Genomic DNA, 26,550 nt, shown 5'->3' on the forward strand with positions numbered 1-26,550 from the left:
AACTCAACAATAGAACCAAATATGAGACTATTAGGACCAACCACTTGATTTAAAATCATGGTATCGTACCAACCCGAACCCATATTAAACCAACGTTTAATCATGATTAAAAATACCACAAACATACTGAAAAATATGCACAAGGACTGTAAAACACGAAAATAGGTGAATAGAAGACAAAAACATAAAACACTCTTTCGAGAGTCATTTTGGCACCTTTCACCGTAAATTCTCGTACGACCTCTAAACTCAACCAAATCTCGAACGGCCAAAAACATGACTTTCCTAACTCATTAAGGTAGTGTCCAGTCCAAGGCCATGGGCTAAAAGCCCACAAAGAACTCAAACAATAACCAAAAACCGAAAACATAGCTGCTGTCAAATTTCAGTAGTAACAGTTTGTGTGTTGGTGGTGTAAACTCTGAATTTAATGACCATGAATTTTAAACATCGACCAAGGACTTTTACCAACATCCTAAGACATGGCTTGGACCATGGCTAAGGGCTAAAAGCCAAACACAACCCAAGCAAACACCTAGGACAACAGAAAGTATCAACCGAGAGCACCAACTCCGTGCAGTGGAATGTATTGAGTTGTTTTACTGTCGTGGGTCGTTCCAGTGGCCATTTCATCGACCATGCCTCGATCTAGACATGATGGAGTGTTGTATGAACCGTGTTTATGGGCTACAAGCCAACCATAATTCATCCAACCACCCAACAACCGAAACTCACTCACCCAAAAATTTAAAATTTTGAAACTGTAGGACGTATGCTATATATGTTGCTGTAAAAATCTGTTGGGTCGTGAACCAAAATTGTAAAGACCGATTTGGTCACATCCTGGACATGTTAAGGGAGGGTTCTAACCATGGCTACAGCCCCTAGGACAGCCAATATTCGAACACCACCATTAAACAACTCAATGACAGAAACCTTGACACAAAAACTGTACTCATGGAAATGTTGCTGCCACTTCTTTCTCCTGAGTGTATGGACCTAAACCAACAAAACAACGACACCCTAACACACTCTAAAACATTCCTAGAGGCAGCCATGTGTGCTTGGAACCGAACAACATCCTGAAAACCAACAAAACTCAGCAACCGTGAAGCGCAAAATCAACATGGCCGAGAGGCCTGTACAAAATTTTCTAAAAATTTCTTGCTATCATTTTCATGTTCTTGCTTGAATCATACTTACATAATGGTTTAAACATATCTATAGAACCTGATTGAAGAGCAAAGAAACAATATATACATGCCTGGAATTTTTTTTGACAAAAACAAATCAACACAATGAATACGACGCAATGGAGTCAGAGTTGGATCTTTTTTTCTTTCCTACTTTTCTGTTGTTGTTCTATCACGATTCTAAGCTATTGTTTTTCTGATATTTTTGAATGTAATGGTGTGTGATTGCTAGATAATAGAGATGTGTATTATAGGAGGTGATAAAGGAGTCTTAATATTCATTAAATTGGGGGTTACAAGTCAAGGGTTGAAGGAATTTGAAATGCCTCTACTTCTCTTATTTTATTGCTGCTGAGTCTCGATTCTAAGCTGTTGGTTCTCTGCTGATTTCGAAGGTAGGGTGTGTAGGAAATGTAGATAATGAAGATGAAGGTTCAAGGGGTGATAAATGGGTATTGAAGTGCATTAAGATGGAGGTTACAAGTGCAAGAATTGAATGGATTTTTGAAATGATTCTCATTCCCTTGCTTAGCCGATTCTTTGCTACTACATGTGTTCGATATTGCTTAGATCTTGGTTTGAGGAAAATGATATGAATTATAGTATTTGAATTTACTACTACTTAGTGAATTACCAATAGGAAATGAATACACCATGAAGTCTCATTAAAGGTACTTTGAAAGGAAAAGTTACTACACCTTTGAATTGTCTTAACCAATTTTATTACTCATTTGCATGGTATATTATTATTTAAACTTTGTATTTTAAATTCTTAAGATTTTAAATACTCATTATATATTTTAGTGAATTAACACATTAAGTTAAATTAAACTCTTGCATAACTTTGCATGGATTCAACTTTAAGTATTTAAGTACTATGTTTAATTTCTTGAATATATTAGACTTAGATTAATTTATCCTCATTTGTTTACATATTTTAATTTAAGCCTAAAGGACTTATTTATGAACTTAGCTCTAATTAATTAAATAAATCCCAAAGGCCTTCTTTTTCTTTAAATTAAATTATTCTTTGGCTTAATTTAAATTTAAGAATATTAATCTTATTATTAATCTTATCTCTAATCTCCGAACTCCGGTCCGACCTCTCGTATTTATCTTGAAAAGATAAAACTAAACATCTACCTTTAAAATAACTAATCATGACTTAAAATTATTAACATAAATCAAACACTTCATATTTATATAAAATATTAATTTTAATTTAAATAGTAGCAATTATGCATGGCTTATACGTAATCTGATTTTCGGGTTCTACACATACAAACAAGACAACAGCCGGATAGATCCGGTGAGAATTATATTCCCAGTATAAATCATGTATACATGCATTTCATATAAACAGTTATAAAAGCATGAAATAAACATTCATAACATGTATCAAAATCAGAAACATGAATCAGTATAAACTCTGAATATAACATGTATCAAATCCGACACATGAATCAACACAAACTCTAAATCACACTCATTGACTCATGGACTCTGACTCTACTCGTCCTAATCTAGGGATCATGATCGGAATAAGAACATACACCCACCTATACTCCCGATCGGGGTGGTGGTATGTTCTTATTCACGGACTTTGGCCCTTTCCATATCGAACATCAGTAATAGAAGAAACTCCAATTCTTTCCACTTCGATATGACCAAACATCCGGTGTCTTGACCTATCCGTCACAGGCTTTGGCATTTTCACCAATATCCTATCTTGTGGCAATGTTCAATGTGCCAGTGACGATTCCATCACTATCCGGCACTAATCGTCACAAGATTACTCATTTACGACTAGGCTTATCCGCTTATAAATCAATACATAAATCAATAAATCAAATATATCAATTTCATTCAATGGCAAATAACAATGCAATAAAATAAAGTATGTGATTTTGGGAAACTCAAGTTAAATCAAACTCGAGCTGTGCAATCCCACATAAACATCAATTTATACCTTTATCTTCTCCGTTTGACGAATTCGAAGTTTCTATTTCAAATCTGTCCATATCCAATCTGGCAATGAAATATCGAACATGCACAATATCAATATATAGTTCAATTCAGAACCTGTTCTGATCAATACTCATATCAATACATAATCTTATCAATGTCAATGATACAACAATACAATCTTAATCAATACTGAATCTGATCAATATCAATGTACTGATATTTTGACAGTATAACAATACAGTCTCGATAACCCTGTCAGTCTCAACATCACAAATATAATAACCGAACTCATAATCAATATCGGTACAGGTCATAATGTCAACAATAACAGACATTAATCTCAAATATGTATAGTCTCGATTATATCGGTTTTGAAAATCATAAAAATCACATACACTGTATGTTCTTCAATCTGACTTCAAATATACAACACCTAATATATCAGAAACACAATATATGATTCATATTCAATTCTGAAAATATCATAATTTCAAACGATATCAAAACGTAACAAAACTTACGTCCTGTTGTTGCTGTCGTCGATAGGAACACTGTGTTGTACTCGGATTTCAACTCAAATGACCAGATCGTAAATCAGAACTTGAGCTTTCCTCGGCAGCTCGTTTATCTTCCACTTTCATTTTTAAGTCTAAGGATTGATATGTATATATATATATACGTATACACACCTTGCATGTATATAAAACGTGACTTCTACTTTGTAATACATGTCTCGCGCATATACGCGACCACCATCGGTGCATATGCGCGAGACACAAAGTCTCGGCGCGTGCATCTCGGCAGCTCTTGCGCATATGCGCGCTTTCCCTCGGCGCATATGTACGAGTTTCTCTGGACATGTCGCTTGGCTTCTGGAGCATATACGCATTCGTCTTCCGCGCATGTGCGCCACATTCTCCGGGAAATGTTGTTAGAAACCTCGCGCATATGCGCGCCCTCAATCCGCTCATATGCACGGGGTCTTCTGCCCGTTCCGCGCATGCTCGCGCATCAAGTCGCGCATGTGCGCGAATGCACTACCCTCGCTCATCTTTTGCGTCTTTTCTCGTCTTTCCCAGTCTAATACTTTCCGTCTATAATTACAACAATTAATCCATAAATTATTTCAGATTAATCTCAAATTACAATAAATAAAATCCTGGGCATTACATTTCTCCCCCCCTAAGATTCGATTTCGTCCTCGAAATCACAAGCAATCAACTCAGATAAAGAAAGAAATGTATGATAGAGGTTAATCAGAAAACTCATTGCAATGAAACAATTCTGAAATCTCAGTCTCATATCTGATTTTGTCTTTAAGATAGTCTCTTTGATACCCTGACGATTTTACTGTATTTTCAACAGCGGAATAGTCTTCATTCGGGATTATTTTTCTTTCATGGATCTCTAACTCCAATCTGAAATAATAATTCAAGAAGTATAATCTCATAATACTACTCGAAATAACTGATGATAGAATAAATCTCACAATACTGGCTATACAACATCCGTATATAACAATTAATAGCTTAGAACAAATTAATACTATCATCTGTTATCAATTTGATAATTCAATCAGGGTTATATTCAATCTTCAACCGCAAATATCAACAATTATCATCCGGCATTGATATACTCAGTCTGTCTATTCTGAGCTTTCTTCATTTCTTTCTATGTCAGCTTCAATTTATTTATTATATCTCTGATCCTATTAGGTCCAATATCAGGTATCTCAGAGATATTATCCTCATACAAGGAAATCTACAGTTCTCACTGTACAATGTCTCGAATGATGCTATCTCAAAAATCATCTGATAATTATCGTTATACGATAATTTACAAGTGACAACAAATCATGTCAACTAGTGCTAAAATCCAGCACCACAGTTCCTGGATATCCTCCATTATCAGGATAGTTCGCTCCAACTATCCGTTGATCTATAAACGATTGGTGAAAGATCTTGTTGTATATTCTGCCAAAAGTACAAAATCAACCGAAAATCGTGGTATGATAAAATCAACTTTAACATTCAGTGCAATTTGCCCACTTTTCTGATATACAATTCAGTCGTCTGATCATGTCTGTACATCTTCCTGTAAAAATAACATATACAGATTCGAGCCATCTGTCAATCACAATCATATCACATCACAATCTTGATAATATTGTGATAGTTTCGTCACAAAATCCATAGAAATGTACTCCAATTTCTATTCAGGAATCAATAATTTATATAACCAATCTCCTGGTTCATCTCGTTCTCTCCTATTGGTGGCCAATATAGACATCTCAGTACAAATTCTGTCACAACTAATCTTATCTATTTCTATCAAAACTATCTTTTCGAATTATCATATATGGTCTGTCACCAGAATAAATACTGAATCGGCTACTGTGCACTTCTAACCATATCTGTCATTTCAAATTCAAATATTCAGCACAACCAAGTCGATTATACACATACAATACAGTATCACATACTTGATATCCTGATCGACACCCTCTTCTGATTATCGAAACCGAGTTCTAAACATTCTGATCAAATTTCTGAACTGCTTTAATTTTCAAAATCAGCTCTAGTTCTGTTTAAACTGTATATAATTTCAACGATGCATAACAATCTGTATCAACCACGGATTCAGAACAACTGTAATATCGGATTAGATTCGAAATTTCAATCACTGCTCTATTAAACTCATAAAACGCAATGTCTGACACTACTGTCGATTCGGACTAACCGATCACATCTTCGAGTTGTTTAGATCAACTGCTATATAATTTTCAAATGTAATGTCCCCACAAACAGTATAATCTGTCTCAACTACTGTTTTAGAACAATAAAAATTCTCCAGCAATTTCACAACAACAATCGTATATAATAGCCTGCTAAACTCATGCATCGATAAATATCTGACACCGATGTTGTTCTCAGCCAACTGATCACGGTCTCACTGTGCTGAAATCAATCAGTATATTTTCTACGGATATAAAATACCCCGAATACCATCTGTTTCAGTCAAGATTCACATTTCAAGCATTTCTGTATATAACATCTCAATCCTCAAAATATTCAATGCAATTCTCAGATATTCAACAAAATCAGTCAGATTCTTCGAATATACCAAAATATCATAGATCAACTAATCAGAGAATCATCAAAATGTTCTAAACACAGAGTTTATCAACTCACAACCATAGCTGATATATCCCAAGAAACACATTCAATCAATTGTAACTTTCGGCCAATAAATCTTCTAACTGATATTTCAATTCTTTCAATTCAATCAGTATCAATCAGTATCATTCTGTACGAAGTTCTAAAAATAAGAACAGTACTTGATATCGAGTCAAGGCTGAAATCACTCTCCCTGATATAAGGCAAACTAGGAATTTCATCTAGAAAGACTTTAGCAATTCTCCTGCTACTAGCAAATCAATCCATGATACGCTTAGTTTCAGTAATCAACTGAATGCATAAGGAATTACTCCATTCCTTTCGATAATCATCGAGTCATAAATAATATGGATATCAAAGAAAATTTAAATCGAAAATCCTTACCGTATATTATTCATTCTTCGGCCATTTCAGGTCCGAATCTTACCATCTCCTGGCAAGAATCTACAATAGTTCTGTACTTGTCAACACATCAATATCAATAATGCAGTCAGAATAAGACAACACAAGTACAACACAGTATAACTCAATCTCATTCTCATCTTACTGCAGTATACGATATTTACAGAATGCACTGATATCAATCTTTCCCCCCCCAAGAAATAAAGAAATCAATACTGCAGTACATACAGACCCAACAGATATAGCATATATCAATGCAATTCATATAGAATCATGTATAGGATGTATGAATATCTCTTAATACATACTCAAAATAATCATAAAAGAACAGTTACCTGTCACTATATCATCAAGTGCATCTTGGGTCTGTTCCTCGGTCACTACCACCAGATGATTCTGCTCCATGAGATCTCCGTGAACCTCTCTGTGGACAAACTCTAGCAAAATGTCCCTGCTGTCTATAGATATTGCATCTACCAGTCACTCCATGGCATTGCTTCGTGGGATGTCTCCCTCCGCAAGTTCTACAATAAATTCCAGTATAACTCGGGCTAGAACCGCTGGAGCTAGATAAACCGCTCCCTAACTTCTTGAACTGCTTCTTTCGAGCTTTCAACTGTTCTTTCTTTCCGCCATTGTTGCTGTCAATGTGGGGACCCGGACGCTAATCATCTTATTAATTGTCTTTGTGATTTAATTATCAATTTCAATAAATATGGTCTAAATTTTTTTTTTTTTAAATGTAAATGCGGAACGTAATGGAATTTAACTAATATACATATCAGTATAAAAGTACAATAAGCATTCAACTAGTCTAAGGTTCAACTACTACATTTCAGGTATTAAAACCAAGTCTATAATAAGTCCGGAATCTCTACTCTAAACTCGTCTTCTCTCGTCATCTTCTTGACCCCGATCTTGTCCCACCTGTTGTCATACACACATACTAACAAGACAACAGCCGGATACTCCGGTGAGAATAAATCCCAGTATAAATAATGTATACATGCAACTATATAACTGATATAAAAGCATGAATTAAATCTTATTACATGCAGCATAATCGAACAACATGCATCGTTACACTACTGTAAATAAAACATGAATCATAATCTACGAAACATAAATCAATACAAGTCTATAAATCAAGTTCTTTATTCGACATCTAAAACTCGACTCATCTCTCATATACTCTAGGGATCCCGGTGAATAAGAACGTATCAATTATCCCACCTACTACACCAATCGTGATGGCGGTATGTTCTTATTTACGGACTTTAGCCCTCGCTATATCGAATATCTATGATATGAGCGACTCTACTCACAATCACGACGATATGACCAAACGTCCGGTGTCTTGGCGTATCTCCAAGACTAAGCCTATTCTGACAAAGTGTAATGGGTTAGTGACTATACTGTCATAATCTAACCCTTATGTCAGTAACTCTCACTCAATATCTATATGCTCTCTACTTTCTAATTCAATCAAATAAACTTAATCATTTAAACATGCAACGGTATAAAAACAATATCAGACAAGTATATGGTTTAGGGAAACTCGAGTTAACTCTAACTCCAGTTGATCTCCCAGTGAACATCGATTTATACCTTTGTCCTCCTGATCTGACGAAGACGAAGTCTCGTATTCCAATCTGTCCATATCAAATATGACAATCCAAATCTGAAATGTCAATGTATAGATGTATTCTATAAAGATACAACTCAAAACAAGCCTTGTACAAATCATTAGCCAATCGCAGTACAATCGACGGCATAACGGCGTAGTTTCACGATACCGGTCAACTCAAACAACAATATATATCAATAAGTCATAATCCTCAGCTCATAACCAAGATAATATGACACCTCTGACCAGTTTTATTAAAATAACAGCGGAAATTAAAATTTTCTTGAAAAAGGAAGGGTAAAAAGTTCTCGACATAAAAATCTTTACAAACAAATGTAAATACATGATCAATGAAATGATAAAACCAAAATACAAAATATCATTTTTATGATCATGTCCAAAATGCCATCAAAATATCTTCTTCCTTCCATCTTGATATGCATATGACTCCGGCCCACAATCAACGTCCCGGCCCGTCACTCTTATCTGCATCACATGAAGTAACTGAAATGAGTATAAAACTCATAAAGTAGAACTCTTACATAGCAATGATACATATCATACTCTGAAAACATGACGTTGAAAACAATAAATACCATCAACTTTAAAACATGAATAACATAGCAATATCAATAAGATGGTATTTCTCTTTTCTATGTTTGATTGATATCTATATAGTATCTCTGTCTCTTACCTATATCCCATCGATATAAATCGATAACTCTGAGGGATATAAGCCTGTGGTCGTTGATCAACTAATTGCATGCAATCTCTAACTATGAATCTATCAATCCAAAAATCATTTGAATTATCTCTTTGACATTTCATCAAATACTTTGAAGACTTTAATCTCTTGTATTCCCTTTTACCATAATTGAGACATAAAAATGCCTCCAATATATACAACAAAGTGTATCAATATATAATCATGAATCAATGAAGGAAATAACACATTAAAACCATTGAAATACCATACATATATTATCATGTGAGCACAATAAATGAGATTCCACTTACAACCAACAAGAACACCTTCAACTAATCTCTTGGTTGAATTCCTACAACAATAAACCATATATAACACCATCAATAACCCAATAATCCAACAATCAAACTATTTAATCCAAAATACCAACACAATCAACAAACCCAACAATTCTCCCAACACCAAACCAAGAATAAATCATACCAAAACAGCTTCCTTGATCCCAAAATAATCTTAATCTCACCACAAAACACCAACAACAAGCTTGGATCAAAGAAAGGAAGAGAAGAAATGAAGAAACCCTAGCCTCCCCAAGAGCTGAAAATCGAGAATGAGGGAAAGAAATGAGAGAAATGAGCCAAAACATCCAATTATATCACTTAAAGCAAAAAACACGCTTTCACTATTCATCGACCGCGGGTGCGCTCCAACATGCACCGCGGGTGCGCTATGCCCTCGGCAACACAACCAAAAATCTGAAAATGTCGACCGCAGGTGCGGGAAAAAACTTACTGCGGGTGCGGTACCTTCACCGCGGGTGCGTTACCACTTACACCGCTGGTGCAGTGTCTGTTCGGCAAACCAACTTAAAATCTTGCAATAAATACCACGGGTGCGGTCTGGTCTCGGCCAAAACAAACTCTTTTGCAACTAAAATCGAATCACAACGCTGAAACAATACAACTACCATCGACTAATAACAACAACGCTACAAAACAATAAAAACCAACAATACTATGACCCATAATCACAACTCTTAACATCACAACTATACTAAAACTTAACCAAATATCAATAATCAAATGAAATCTTAAACCGTACCGTACACCAGGCTTGGCTATTATACATAATATACTCCTTAGCATCTAAAAATCTGCAGAAATCGGAATATAAATATGTTGGAAATTGAGAACAATCATATACGGTATTATTTCTTCGATCCGTTTGTATGTGTACGATCACAATAATCATAAGAACACATAATCTCACTCATATCCAGATTTCTCCAACATCTAAACTTCAAACCATCTAGGAAATGAATAGAACTTACATCCTCTTGAAGTGCTTGATGAGAGCAACACAAATCTGAGCTCGGATTGAAAATAGGATGAATATATCTTGCACAAGTTAAATTCTAAACTACAAGAAATTTTAAGGAATTCTGAAGCTTCCTCGGTGGTCTGATATGCAATTCGAAGGAATGAAGACAACACATATATATATATCTTGCATGATAAAAACACATGGCATTTTCTTTGTTCTGCACGTCGCACCGCGGGTGCGCTCATTATTGCACCGCGGGTGAGCTCAACTCACAATCCCTATCCAAAAATTCCAGAATAAGCGACCGCAGGTGCGCTCTGTCTTATACCACGGGTGCGCTGACCCTACTGTAGCACTACCGCGGGTGGTGCGGTCTGTCTAGCACCGCGGGTGCGCTCAACCTCCAGTAGCAATATCATACCCTACTGTCCATACACCGCCGGTGCGGTCAAATCAGAAGCACGGGTGCGGTCTCTCTTCCTCAATATATTCAAGTTTTTCAACGTCGTTTCTCCCCGTCTGTTCTTACATTCCTTATTTATACTATATATATCAATTCAAACATATCAACAAGAATCTCGAGCATTACAGTCAATCTCGATTCTGGGAGGCATTTGTTGTGGTCTCGGTGCTGGAAAAACATACGAGGCTTCCTTTTGTCTCATCAGAACTGTTTCTGCTCTTTTGGCTCTGTTCAGGGTATCAGCAAGGTTATTCGGTCGTTTCACATTTACCAATGCACGTATCTCCGGATTCAATCCCTGGATGAACTGATCAAATACAGCTGCATCATTCCTAGCCACGTGAGGGGCAAAACGTAGCAAGATGAAGAACTGGGCCAAATACTCATCAATATTTAACTGACCCTATCTTAGATTTGCAAACTCTGCACCTTTATCCTCTCTGTATGATACAGGGAAAAATCTTTGATAGAATTCAACTTTAAAAATCTTCCATGTAATCACTGGACCACGCTGTTCTAAGGCTTCTTTAGTTACCAGCCACCAACTCCTTGCGACTTCCCGTAACTGGTTCCCAATCAGTTTAACTCTACAATCATCTGTGAAACCAAGAAATTCAAATAGCATGTCTATGTCATCTAGCCAATTCTCACAATCAACTTGCGTCTCAGTACCCTTCAGAATCGGCGGTTGAAACGACTGAAACCTCTGTGTTTCTATCAGAGTTTCTGACACATCCATCTGATTAGTCGAAGTACTACCTCGTTCCGGAATTCTTCGAGGAGGTATATCTGATGATCACAAGAGTTATCAATCACATGAGACAAATCCGTCTCAGTCGCTTCCTGATCATCTTACCTCTGATCAAGAAGTGGTTCTGATTCATTCATAAATAATACATATTACCAAATCAACTCAGATATTCAGGTAACATGTATCCTCAAAAGCAATAAACACATATCGCAATATTAGCATATACAATGTAATTCAACATTATAATAAATTACATGCTAGCAATCACATGCAAGGAAAGAAAATTCATTCTACCCCCTCACTATCTTCTATCTCAGTCTCAAAAACCTACAGTTCTGTACCTATCGCTCTGATACTACTTGTTGTGGTGACTCGGACACTAATTCATGTTTTAATCATTATTAACGTCAAATAACAATTAAGAAAAAGTGGGACTAAAAATTTTCTTTTAAAATTATAAATGCGGAAACGTAATGTAATCTATCTAATATACATGTCAGTATAAAAGTACAACACATGTACTACAGGTATCTATCTCAACTAGGTTCAACATCTATACATCAAGTGCTGAATCCTACTCTACTTCTGGGCCCGGATCTCCATGCTAACTATAATCTCTCATCCTCTTCCTGATCCTGATTATGTCCCACCTGTTGTCAAGCACACATACAAACAAGACAACAGCCGGATAGCTCTGGTGAGAATTACATTCCCAGTATAAATCATGTATACATGCATTTCATATAAACAATTATAAAAGCATGAAATAAACATTCATAACATGTATCAAAATCATAAACATGAATTAGTATAAACTCTGAATATAACATATATCAAATCCGACACATGAATCAACACAAACTCTGAATCACACTCATTGACTCATGGACTCTGACTCTACTCGTCCTAATCTAGGGATCCCGATCGGAATAAAAACATACACCCACCTATACTCCTGATCGGGGTGGTGGTATGTTCTTATTCACGAACTTTGGCACTTTTCATATCGAACATCAGTAATAGAAGAAACTCCAATTCTATCCACTTCGATATGACCAAACATCCGGTGTATTGACCTATCCGTCACAGGATTTGGCATTTTCACCAATATCCTATCTTGTGGCAATGTGCAATGTGCAATGTGCCAGTGACGATTCCATCACTATCCGGCACTACTCGTCACAAGATAACTCATTTGCGACTAGGCTTATCCGCTTATAACTCAATACATAAATCAATAGATCAAAGATATGAATTTCATTCAATGGCAAATAACAATGCAATAAAATAAAGTATGTGATTTTGGGAAACTCAAGTTAAATCAAACTCGAGTTGTGCAATCCCACATCAACATCAATTTATACATTTATCTTCTCCGTTTGACGAAGTCGAAGTTTCTATTTCAAATCTGTCCATACCCAATCTGACAATGACAAAATCGAACATGCACAATATCAATATACAGTTCAATTCAGAACCTGTTCTGATCAATACTCAAATCAAGACATAATCTTATCAATGTCAATGATACAACAATATAATCTCAATCAATACTGAATCTGATCAATATCAATGTATTGATGTTTTGACAGCATAACAATAAAGTCTAGATAACCCTGTCAGTCTCAACATCACAAATATAATAACCGAACTCACAATCAATATCGGTACAGGTCATAATCTCAACAATAACAGATAGTAATCTCAAATCTGTATAATCTCGATTATATCGGTTCAGAAAATCATAGAAATCACATACACAATATGTTCTTCAATCTGACTTCAAATATACAATGCCTACTATATCAGAAACACCATATATGATTCATATTCAATTTTGACAATATCATAATTTCAAACGATATCAAAACCTAACAAAACTTACGTCCTGTTGCAGCTGTCATCGATAGGAACACGGTGCTGTACTCGGATTTCAACTCAGATGACCAGATCGTAAATTAGAACTTGAGCTTTCCTCGACAGATCGTTTCTCTTCCTCTTTCATTTTTAAGTCAAAGGATTGATATGTATATATATATATAAATATACACACCTTGCATGTATATAAAACATGACTTGTTCTTTGTAATACACGTCTCGCGCATATGCGCGAGACACAAAGTCTCGGCGCGTGCATCTCGGCAGCTCTCGTGCATATGCGCGCCTTCCCTCGGCGCATATGCGCGAGGTTCTCTGGACATGTCGCTTGGCTTCTCGAGCATATGCGCGTTCGTCTTCCGCGCATGTGCGCCACATTCTCTGGAAATGCTGTTAGACACCTCGCGCATATGCGCACCCTCACTCCGCGCATATGCGCGGGGTCTTCTGCCCGTTCCGCGCATGCTCGCGCATCAAGTCGCGCATGTGCGGAAATGCAATACCCTCGCACATCTTTTGCGTCTTTTCTCGTCTTTCCCGGTCTATTACTTTCCGTCTATAATTACATCAATTAATCCATAAATCATTTCAGATTAATCTCAAATTAAAATGAATAAATCCCGGGCATTACACGTAGTCCTCGAATCATTATTCTTATATGAAATCCTCAAAAATTAACTCAACTGGTAACCACTAACCATCGGTAATTTCTTAGAAAATCTACAAGTCCCAAAAGCATTCATAATCTTCATGACTAACTTACAATCCAAAGAGTAGAACATCAGTATTTACTAACCAAAAACCAGTATATTCTAATCATTTTCTACTTTTCCTAAAGCCCAATAACCAAATTCTTAATCATGTCCAATGCCTCCACAAAGTCATCATGCATGAAATCATATAATTTCTCATTTCATGTCGTAACATGCATAAAAATTTTAAAGCATCTAATCTCAAGACATAATGACATATAAAGATGTACTGTAAAACGTATATCATGTAAACATGGAGGTGATAGTATTAAAACTTTCAAAACATTTAAAACATGTAAACTTACAGACTTGAGGCTTGAAGACTGAGCTGCAGAAGCTGGCGGTGACACAACCCTATACAGGACTCTTGCTCTGATACCAATTGTAAAGTCTACTCATTTAAAAGTGCGGAATTTTTTTTGTTTTTTGAAAATTGACATTTTCGAAATAACATTATACTATTTTGCATGCATGCTCTCTACAGAAAAATATAGCATTTAAAAAATTAATCTTAAACATTTAACAGTAAAAATAATTCAGTTTAAAATAATCAAACTCGTCCAAAAGTATACGCAAACATAAACGAATAAAAATCTTAAAATCGTCGACGTATAAAAATGTTCATATCCTCTCAAATCTCATAAATCATAATGAGAAAAACATGCGGTCCTCGGGTCGTTTCACCGCACCAGGTCTGCTTACTCAGAGTTCGGCACCTCCAGTCCCCTCATCATCAAACTCACCTGCATCACACATGCATAGTGAGTCTATAGACTTAACACACATGTAACAGGAATATCAAGTACATATACATGGTACACAGCAGTGAGAAATACCATACTCAACATATATTTCATGAACTTAAAAGCATTAATATAAACGTGTCGTGTAAAATCATATCTTGTCAAAACCTTTCATCTCATGTCATCATATATGTATACATTTTCTTTTAATTGAATTGAGTTCATTAGTTGTGACTTTCATATCAGCTTTATCGTATCATCACTATTCGATGGATCCATCTATGTATAACCACGGTACCGGGCGACGGGGCATCATCGACAACATTACCCATCCACTGACCCTTGACCTCAGCACATCATATCTCATGTCATCGTATACATATATATCATCAGTCACAACCAATTCCCATCGTTCATAAACATCATCATATTCATCACTTAATAAAAACATGCATATACGTAACTTCTTCCTTAAAATCAAGCATGCACCATATTTATCATAATTACATAAAATCATAAACATGATGCATAAACATTTAAAAATGATAAAATGTACTCAGGGCTCTGTCAGGACCAAAATATCACCCCGTGTGCAAAATGACCATTTTGCCCCTAGAAAACCAAAATCACCATTTTACCCCTAGACCTCTAAAATTTGACCCGAAGCTTACCAAACTCCTTAAAACATCCCAAAACATATTACAAGTATTTCTTAGACATAAACTCCAGCTCATTTCAAAACTTAATCGATTCGTTTAAAAACTTGGACCGGGGTCCCGGTTTTACTTCGAATCGAACCGAAACTTAACCAATTTTTTCCTAACTGGAACCATGACTCAAACCTCCATGACCAGCCTCTGACCCACTTATTTCAGACCACTTAGGACCTAGAAACAATCCCAAAGGTTGCTTGAAATCTCTAGTGTAAGCGCACAAATTTTCCCAGCTTGAGCGATATTACGATAAAAATCATATCTCCCTCGTTTCTTATCAGAAAATTACGAATTTGCTATCAAATCGAAGACAACAGAGAGTGCTGCAAAACATATGATGAACACATTTCTAGAAAACCAACCAATAGGTTGCATAATTTGAAATAATAGAGGGTGCCGGGTTTGAGACACAGAAATTACATAGCTTGAGCGACTTTACGATAAAAATCATATCTCCCTCGTTGATTATCAGAAAATTACAAATTTGCTAAATAATCAAACATAGTAGAGAGTGCTACAAATCATATGTTGAACACATTTCTATAAAACCAAACAACAAGTCGCAGAATTCAAAATAACCGAGGCTGACGGGTTTTGTGACACACTTCAACAAAAAAACCAATCGACCCTCGACTTAACCCATCTAACCATCAACTTCAGCCTATTGAAACCCTCTCACCATCATCTACAGCCCATAAAAACACAAAAAAATGGCAGCCCCTTTGCAACCACACAACAAAACGTGAGTATCATGCAACCATAAACAAATTTCATGTCAAACTTTCACAAAAAAAAACAAGCATTGTGTAGATCATACAATTCTCATACAAATATATTAAATTCAGTATGTATATGACGTGTAAGATGAGGAAATGAAAATACAAGCGTGCCTTGAAGTAATATACACAAGAACATCGGAGAAACGAGCGTCGCGGAGTTGCCGGGGAACTTTTCTTGAAAGAAATGGATTGGCCGAAGTCTTGCTGCTAAGGGCTGCTGAAGACCGGTGTGAGAAGGGTTGCTGATGAAGGGGTGGTGGGCTGATGGAGATTAGTTTAGGTTTAGTGGATGATTAGGGCTAATTAAATAAATAAAAAAAATAAGCTAATGGGCCTTAACCTTAATTTAAAAGGGATTAAAAGAGGTTTGAGTCCAGTAAGCTTAAAAATGGGCCCATCAAGTCCAAACACACTCCCGATAAATATTTCGTTTAGGTAAGTTTTTGAAAATATTGCCCGAGGCTTGAAAAAGTACCCTGACTCGATAAAATTTCCTGTACCGATTAAAAATATGCTCTGGTGGGTAAAACTACCCAACAAAGCCCATTTCTTGAAAAATACATTTAAAACATCTACTATTAATTAATAAAAATTAATCATATAATAAAAATAATTTTCCTGATAATTCCCCGGTCTCCGATCTTTGTTCAAGCGCGAAATGCAACTTAAAAACCATTATGCTAATAAACCATGAATTAAAACCCATTTTTATGAAATAAACATGCATTTAATGCATTAAAACAATTTAATAAAATACCAAATAAATTTAATAACTTACATGCATGTGGTTCACGTAGACCTTCAAATTTTTGGGACGTTACAAAAACATTTAAAACATAAAAGCTTACAGATCTGAGGCTTGAAAACTGAGCTGCAAAAACTTTCGGTGGCACAACCATACAAAAGATCCTTGATTTAATACTAACTGAAACGTCTACTGGTTAAAAATGCTACTAAATATTTTTTTTACAAGCTCAAACCCAAAAATATCATAAATTATGCATGCATGCAAAACTGCTGAAATTATCATCTTTCAAAAATAATTGTAGTCCTATGACAAATAAAAATACTGCAGTTTAAAAATAGACAAAACGTCAAACCCCGACTTACATTTTAAAATAATTCAAATATGAAATAAGTAAAAATCCTCACAACCATCAACATGTCAAAACACAGCGTACAAAATAATCATGTCCACTTTTATATCAAATCGTTATGTGCGGAAAATATATGGTCATCGGGTTCACGTGCGCAAATATTAGCCTAACCTACTCAGGTTTCGGTGCCTCCAGCCTCCTCATCAGTATGCTCACCTGCAACATTCACGCCTTTTGAGTCTAAAGTCTCAACACACCTGTAATGTTAATAGTTAGTACATATGCATAACATACAATAGTGAAAAGTACCGTAATAAAAATACGTTTCATGATCTTAAAAGCGTAAACTTAAACATATCGTAAAAACATAATGTGTCTAAACATATCATCATATCATCATATACTTGTTAATTTTCTTTAATTGATTTCAGTTCGTTAATTATGACTTTCATATCAGCTCTATCGTATCAGCTCTACTCGATGGATCCATCTACATATAAAAGTGGTACCCGACAGTTAGGACATCAGCGAGAGTATTACCCTTCCACTGAGCCTTGGCCATACAGCTCATCATATGCATATATCGTCAGCCACAAAAGCTCTCATCCTTCAAAAACATCATCATTTTCATCACTTATAAAAACATGCATATACGTAATTTTTCCTTAAAACCAAGCATTCAACGTATTTTTCATAATTTCATACAAGTTCATATAAAAGATAACATAAACATTTAAAACATGTCAAAATTGTGTTTAGGACGCTGCCAGGACTACTAACTCGACACGAAGACGACTACGATTAAACCATAATTCAAAGATTGTTAATCAAACTTCACATGACCTAATCTAACCCTCACTAAGCTCAGTCATAATGATGTATTAATTCCAAAACGATACAATTGCACTTAAACTAAAGCTCCTCAAACCCTGGACTAGCATCTAGGTACTGACACTGTGGCGATGCGGTGCTTACTTAGTGCCTAGGCGCCCAACATCAGCACTGCAGCGCTATTTAATTTGAAGACTAGGCTCTGCGGCACCTAAATTGTAGTTCCGCGGCACTAACCCTGCGGCAGACAAGAATCCCCACATATCAAAGCTAACTTCTACTCTACTCTTAAACGAATCGAACTGGCCTCGAACCACCATGCCTAGCTCACCGCTGGACCCCTCCTGGACCAATCTAACCCAAGCTCACAGCCCCATGCATGCAGAAAATTGTAACCACTCGCTAACCACCCAAAACGCGCAATCGTGACACTTCCTTCACTCGTGCCCCTCATGCGGCCCTAAAGTCAAGACCAGTGGTGTTCGAGCGCTTCCAGGCCATGACTCAACCCACCAAGGTCTGGTCCAAGTTCTGGAGCCACCCTCACACCGTTGTCTTTCCCTCCTACCATCCGATCTACCGAACACCTTGAACAAAGATCACGATCTGAACGACTCCCTCTCAAGCTCGACTACCCGAGACTCAAGCACCTATCACACCTTGATTCTCGACATGACCAGCCCCTTAAGTTCCTAATTCTTGCAGCCCCTTGAACCATAATCAAGACAACATGAGAATGAAACAAAAGGATGCACTTTCATGTCAAATATTTGCATAAAAATTAAACCTCAAGATAGATAATTAAATTCTCATGCAAATACATCTATTTCAGCATACTATTAGCGTGAAGGAAAGAAAAAGGAGATACATGTGTGCCTTAACATTTTTATGTGTGTAAACTTGAAGATACCCGTGTCGGACTAGCACTGGAGGAGCATGGAAGAAGCTTGCTTAAAAACTGGATAGAAAACAGAGACTTTCAGCTGAAGAGGGCTTCAAAAAATGATGCTGCTATGGGGTGGGTGGCGGAATAGGTTAGGGTAGGGTTAGGGTTTGATGGTGTAGGGTTTAAGTAGGAATTAACACACTCATGGCCCCTAATTAAAAATTTAAAAGGTTTAAAACGGTTTTGGGTCCATTAAGCACTGAAATAAACACATCAAGCCCAAACACACTCCGGAAAAATATTTTTGTTTTGGTACGTTTTTTAAAATATTGCCCGAAACCTCAAAAAGTCCTCTGAATCGTTAAAATTTGCTTACAAGTTTAAAATATGACCCGGCGAGTAAAAATACCCAACAAAAGCTCATTTTCGAAATTCTTTCTCAAATAAAGATTATATTAAATAATTAAAAATAATTATTAAATAAAAATATTTTCTTGATTATCCTCGGTCTCCATTACTCGTTCAAGCACGAAATGCATCTAAACACCCTAATGCATGAAACTCTTAAATAACCAACAATCCATGCCATACTCATGCAATAAAATGCATAAAAATCAATAAACAAATGTATTAAATAAAACCTTATATTGCATACAGTCAGGTTACGTAGTTCAAATTTCCTAGACCTTACAATAGAGGCTTAACTTCTTGCACCTTGGTTGAAGAACCAAAAGCATTCTATAAGCACCTCAAGAGTCTATGCAATTCTTAAACGTTTTGAAGTAGAGACCTGAAACTTTTGTTTTGGAAGCAATACGATGGTGCCATTCACTTCTAGGGATTTCTCTATCTTTATAGGGTTTTCGAGTATTGGTCAACCAATTAACATCGACTTAAAGTTGGTTTCTATCTTCCTTCAATGTCATTTCAAGGGAGTGAATTGAGTTCAGAGAAATGTCATCATAGAGAAAATATTCGAGTTGGCAGGGAATGAGCTTGATTGTGTTATATTCCTATTAGTAATTTTGGCACACCAAACTTTTTTTCCCATGCTTGGAAATTTTGAAAAACATTTTTTGGATATGGTTGGGGAGATGCAGCCTTTAGGTTTTTGCGTGATGAAATTGAATACCATCTTGGCTTCTCGAAATTGAAAATTAAAGTGCTTAGTTTTACTTGCGAAATATCTAATTTGAGTCTGTAAATACTTGATTTGGTATATGAGATACTGATAAATGACATATTTTTGCACGCATATTGTGGGCACCCGGACGCTAATCATGTTCTTAATCATAATTGGGACTAATTAATCAATTATAATAAACAGGGTCTAAATATTTTTTTTTAAAATAATGCAGAACGTAGTGACATAAAAACATATATACATCTCAGTATATAAAAGTACAAGTCCTTACCACATATATTTATTCAACTAAGGTTTAACATCTAATGTCAAGTGTTCAACCCTATCTCTAATCCAAGTCCGGAGCCTCCACTCTAATCATGATCTCTCTCTTCATCTCCGTGACCCTGAAACTGTCCCACCTGTTGTCATGTACACATACAGACAAGACAACAGCCGGATAATTCCGGTGAGAATATAATCCCAGTATAAATCAACGAACATGCAATCATATAAACAATATAAAGCATGTAACGGGTAACAATAATCAGTATCAAAATCTGAAACATAACCAATATCAAACTGTCGACAATATTCTAGCTACACGATTTAGACTAGACTCAATCCTAGTCTAGGGATCCCGGTTTCCAGACGTTGGCATTCCGTATTGATCACCAGTAATAGAAGAAAGACCGATTCTATCCACATCGATACGGTATCGATCACCAGTAATAGAAATAGGTCCGACTCTATCCACACCGATATAACATCGATCATCAGTAATAGAAGAAGCTCCAATTCTATCCACACCGATACGATATCGATCAACAGTAATAGAAGGAACCCGAATTCTATCCACATCGACAGCCAATCATCCGGTGACAGACTTTGGCTCTATCGCCAATACACTATCTTGTAACATCGTGCAATGTGCCCGTGGCGATCCCGCCACTATCAGGCACTTCTGTCACAAGATTACTCGACTAATACCTGATGTCTATATATCAAGAGAACAAGTAATCTGATACCTGCTATAGAACAAGTATATCAATCAAATACATGCAAATATCAATGCAATAAAATAAAGTATGTGATTTAGGGAAACTCAAGTCCAAACTGACTCAAGTCGATCTCTTAGTACCACATTGACTTATACCTTTCTTTCGTCGGTTTCCGGCTCGGTCGAAGTCCTGAATTCACAGTCTGTCTGTCAATGACAATATCAATAATCTCATGTCAGTATACCTTCCAAATCCATAACAATCTGATCTATCTGGATTTAATTCAAAATCAACGGCATAACGGTACAATTTCAATATCCCCGTAAATACAACATCACCAGATAATAGTTACAATCCATAACCCATATCGAATACATTCTATAATCAATCCATAATCCAAATCCGTTCCAAAATCAATCCATATACTCTGAAAAATCATAACAATTCCATAATCAATCTGTTTCTTAATCTGACTTCGATTCTACGATGTCTAACATATCAAGAACATCGTATATGAATCATATTCAATTCTGACAATAGCATAATTTCATAACATGTCAAAACGTAGCAAAACTTACGTCAAGTTGTAGCCTACGTTGATAGGATTACAGTACTGAAGTCAGATTACAATTCGGACGGACGGATTGAAGTATAAAGGCGTAAGGATATTTCGCTCTTTCACAGAAACCTTTTCTCGATTCCTTCTGTTGGTTTTTGAAGAATATAGCAAGATATACGTATATATATATCAAGTTGCTCGGTTAATGGTACGTGTCTATTTTTCATGAATCTCGGTTGGCGCTCGGGCGGTCGATCATTACCGCTCGAGCGCGGAACCCTCTGTCCGAGACTTCCATTTGATATCCACTGGCGCTCGGACTGTAATATTCTACCGCTCGGGCACCATACTTTCTGTCCGAGCACTTTTCTTGTTAAACACTGGCGCTCGGGCGGTCATTTCCTACCGCTCGGGCGCCAACAATTCTATCTAAAACTTGCACCCTTCATAGTTTTGGCCAATCTGGTCTCGTAATAGCCCGTCTATAATTATATCAATTCATACTCAATAAACTCAGATTACCATGATATAAAATCCTGGGTATTACATTTCTCCCCCCTTAAGATATGATTTCGTCCCTGAAATCACAGGCAATCTATCGTATCAATAAGGAGTATATACAGAAACTGTATAAGGAATGTAATATAAATTTACATCAGTGAAACAATGCTGGGAATTCCTGTCTCATAAATGATTCAGTCTCCCAAGTGGCTTCTTCAACGCCATGACGAGTCCATTGTAATTTCACAAGAGGAATCGTCTTTGTTCTGAGTTGTTTTTCTTTACGATCGATAATCCGGATCGGTTTTTCAATATAACTAAGATTTTCATCAAGTTCTGTCTCGTCTGGCTGCATAACGTGAGAATCATCAAGGAGGTATTTCCGCAGCATCGATACATGAAAATATCATGCATTCCAGATAATGAAGGCGGCAATGCGAGTCAATAGGCTCGATTTACTATATTCTCGAGAATCTCATAAGGACCGACGTATCGTAAAGACAATTTTCCTTTCTTCCCAAATCAGACAACATCCCTGAAAGGAGAGATCTTCAGGGACACTCGGTCTCCTACCTCAAATACCAACGGTCGTCGCCGAAGGTTGGCATATTTGGCTTGTCTGTCCTGGGCTGCCTTCATTTTCTTCTTAATTAATTTCACTTTTTCAGTCATATCTCTGATCATATCAGGTCCAGTCTCAGGCACTTCAGAGATATCATTCCAATATAACGGGGATCGACATTTCTTTCCGTACAACGCATCGAATGGAGCCATCTCAATACTCGTTTGATAGTTGTTGTTGTACGAAAACTCACAAAGAGGCAATGCATCTTGCCAATTAGTGCTAAAATCAAGCACTACAGCTCTCAGCATATCTTCCAATGTCTGAATTGTCCGTTCTGAATGTCCGTCAGTCTGTGGATGATATGCGGTACTTAGATGTAACTTACCGAGAGCTTGCTGTAAACTCTGCCAGAAGTGCGAAGTAAACCGAGGAACATGGTCTGACACAATCGACTTCGGCACTCCGTTCAGTCTAACCACTTCCTTGACATAGATATCGGCCATCTGATCATATCTATACGTCATTTTGTATGGAATAAAGCATGCTAATTTGGTCAATCGATCAATCACGACCCAAATCGCATCACAACCTGGGGAGGATCTCGGTAACTGCGTCACAAAATCCATAGAAATGTGATCCCATTTCCATTCAGGAATGGACAAACTCTGTAGCAGTCCTCCAGGTTTCTTTCTTTCAGCCTTCACCTGTTGGCAATTCAGACATTTGGCTACAAATTCAGTAACATCAGATTTCATTTGTTTCCACTAATATTGTGTCCTCAAATCATTATACATTTTCCTGCCACCAGGATGAATACTAAAACGACTGTTGTGCGCTTCTGTAAGTATTCGCTGTCTCAGTTCTGAAACATTTGGCACAACCAGACGATTATTCACATACAAAATACCATTTTGAACTTGATATTCCGATCTATGTCCCGCTTTAACCATAGCAATCGACTTCTGTATATTTTGATCATCTTTCTGAGTTGCTTTAATTCTCAAAATCAGCTCTGGTTCAGCTTGAATAGTATATAATCTCATAGGTCTCCGATCTGTCTCAAATACTAATCCAGACAAACAGCAGTCTTCAATCAAATTCGAAACACCTATAGTCGACAAGGATAAAGAACATACCTTTCGACTTAGTGCATCAGTTGCTGCATTAGATTTTCCTGGGTAGTATTTGATTTCACAATAAAAATCTTTCAATAAATCAAGCCATCGTCGCTGTCTCATATTCAATTCGGATTGTGAAAACAGATATTTCAAGCTTTTATGATCAGAATAGATTTCAAACTTCTCACCGTACAAATAATGTCGCCATATCTTCAAAGCAAAGACTATGGCTGCCAACTCAAGATCATGAATTGGATAACGAGATTCGTGGGGTTTCAGCTGTCTCGAGGCATAAACAATCACATGCCCCCGCTGCATCAAAACTGGAATGCCCGAGAATTTAATTAACGTAATCTGAGATGATTTGTTGATTATGACTTGATGTAATTATAGCCGGGCCAGTTCGAGATCAAATTGGAAAAAAATTATGAGGGACACAAGATTTGGGCCGAATGTCATTCGCCCGGGCGGGAGTTTATGACCGCCCGAGCGAGAGGGTTTAATGGTAGAAAGCCGAGAGTCCTTCGCCCGGGCGGCACTTTTTGTTCGCCCGAGCGCTTATGTAGAATTGTGAGGGCCGAGAGTGCTTCGCCCTAGCGGTAGGTTTTGACCGCCCTAGCGAGCGACGTGCAACTTGAAAGGTGAGCCACTTGGCTCGATGCATGTTACGAGTGTATATATATATATATATATATATACATGTATATCATCTTAAACGTTAATCCAAAAATGAGAAAAGGGAAGAATAGAGAATTTGGAGAATTCGTGGTTTAGAATTCAATTTGCGAACGATCCGCCCGTCTGATTTTGAATCCGACTTCGGTACTGTGTTCCTAGCAACGCAGGCTACAACTGGACGTAAGTTTTGTTACGTTTAGACGAGATTTGAATTTATGATATTGTCAGAATTGAATATGATTCAGATATGGTGTTTATACTACCGTAGATATTGTATAATCGAAGACAGATTTAAGAATAAGTTGGTTATACAATTGTTATGAATTTTAGAAGATATTGACTGAGACTTCAAACTAAATGGTAGTATTCTAAATCATAGAGGATTATTCTTATGGGTCTGGATAGGTTATTCAGTAGTTATGTGAAGTCAGATAGAGGAAATAATACCGTATGTCTGTATTATATATTTCAGCATTTCTGAAGATGCAGTTGTTAGACATTCATATGCTGGAATTAGAATAATGATATTATGGTATTGACTCCAAGTTCTGATAGGTTATTTGTGATGTTGAGATTGTCGGGTTATCGACATGATATGATATGCCGTCTAAACATCAGTTGGTACAGATTGATCATATTCAGTATTGGTTTCTGTTATCTCGTGATATTGTTGATGTGATCAGATTTTGTACTGAATTGGGTATTGTTCAGAACAGATTGTGATTTGAACGACATATTGATACAGTGTATTTGTTATTGTCGTTTCAGATCAGGGATGAACAGATTCGACTTCGAGACATCGTCTTCATCAGATCAGGAAGACAAAGGTATAATTCATGTGATATTTGGGACGCATAACTCAAATTAGATTAATTTGAGTTTCCCAATAAAATCACATACTAGATTATTGGTTATATTGTTATCTGATTATGCTTTGATTATAGAATCTGTATTCAAGCAGGTAAGATAATTGTGATATTCAGTTATGAATATGATTATGCTTTGTTTACAGATTGTTATTCATTGCAGTTAAGATAGGAAAGTCTTTGACAGGCATTGTCAAATATCTGGACGTTTCGGTGTATCTCAGCATAGGAGTAGGTATTACTCTTATTGCCGCCGTTGATACAGCTCAGACCGAAGTCTAGGAATGAGACGTTCATTACCCCGATTGGAGGGTAGGTAGTGACGTCTTATTCACACCGGGATCCCTAGAGTTCTAGTCGAGTCAAGTCTAGACGTGATTTGATTAGGACTGCATGCTTATATGGATGTGGTTCCTAGATCATAGGACCCATCATTATTGCTTCCAATTGTGCTAGCATGTTTTTATGATTTAGATTGGTTATATGCATGGTTGGTTGATTTGAAGTGCATGCTTGTTGTGTGATTAGATTTCATAGCTTATGAAATCTAATGTTTCGATTTTATTCGTAACATCATGTTTCATGAATGATTTTATGTATATACATGTTTACCATGTTTTATACTGGGATTTATTCTCACCGGAGTTATCCGGCTGTTGTCTTGTTTTGTATGTGTGCATGACAACAGGTGGGATAGGATCGGGGTCAAGAAGACGACGAGAGAAGACGAGTTAGCGTGGTGATTCCGGACTTGGATATAGACTTGGTTTTATTACTTGAATTTAGTAGTTGAACCTTAGACTAGATTATTGTATTTTAATACTGAAATGTATTTTATACAGATATGTATA

The sequence above is a fragment of the Primulina eburnea genome, chromosome 1 (assembly GCF_022965805.1).
Source record: "Primulina eburnea isolate SZY01 chromosome 1, ASM2296580v1, whole genome shotgun sequence".
Classification (NCBI taxonomy): Eukaryota; Viridiplantae; Streptophyta; class Magnoliopsida; order Lamiales; family Gesneriaceae; genus Primulina; species Primulina eburnea.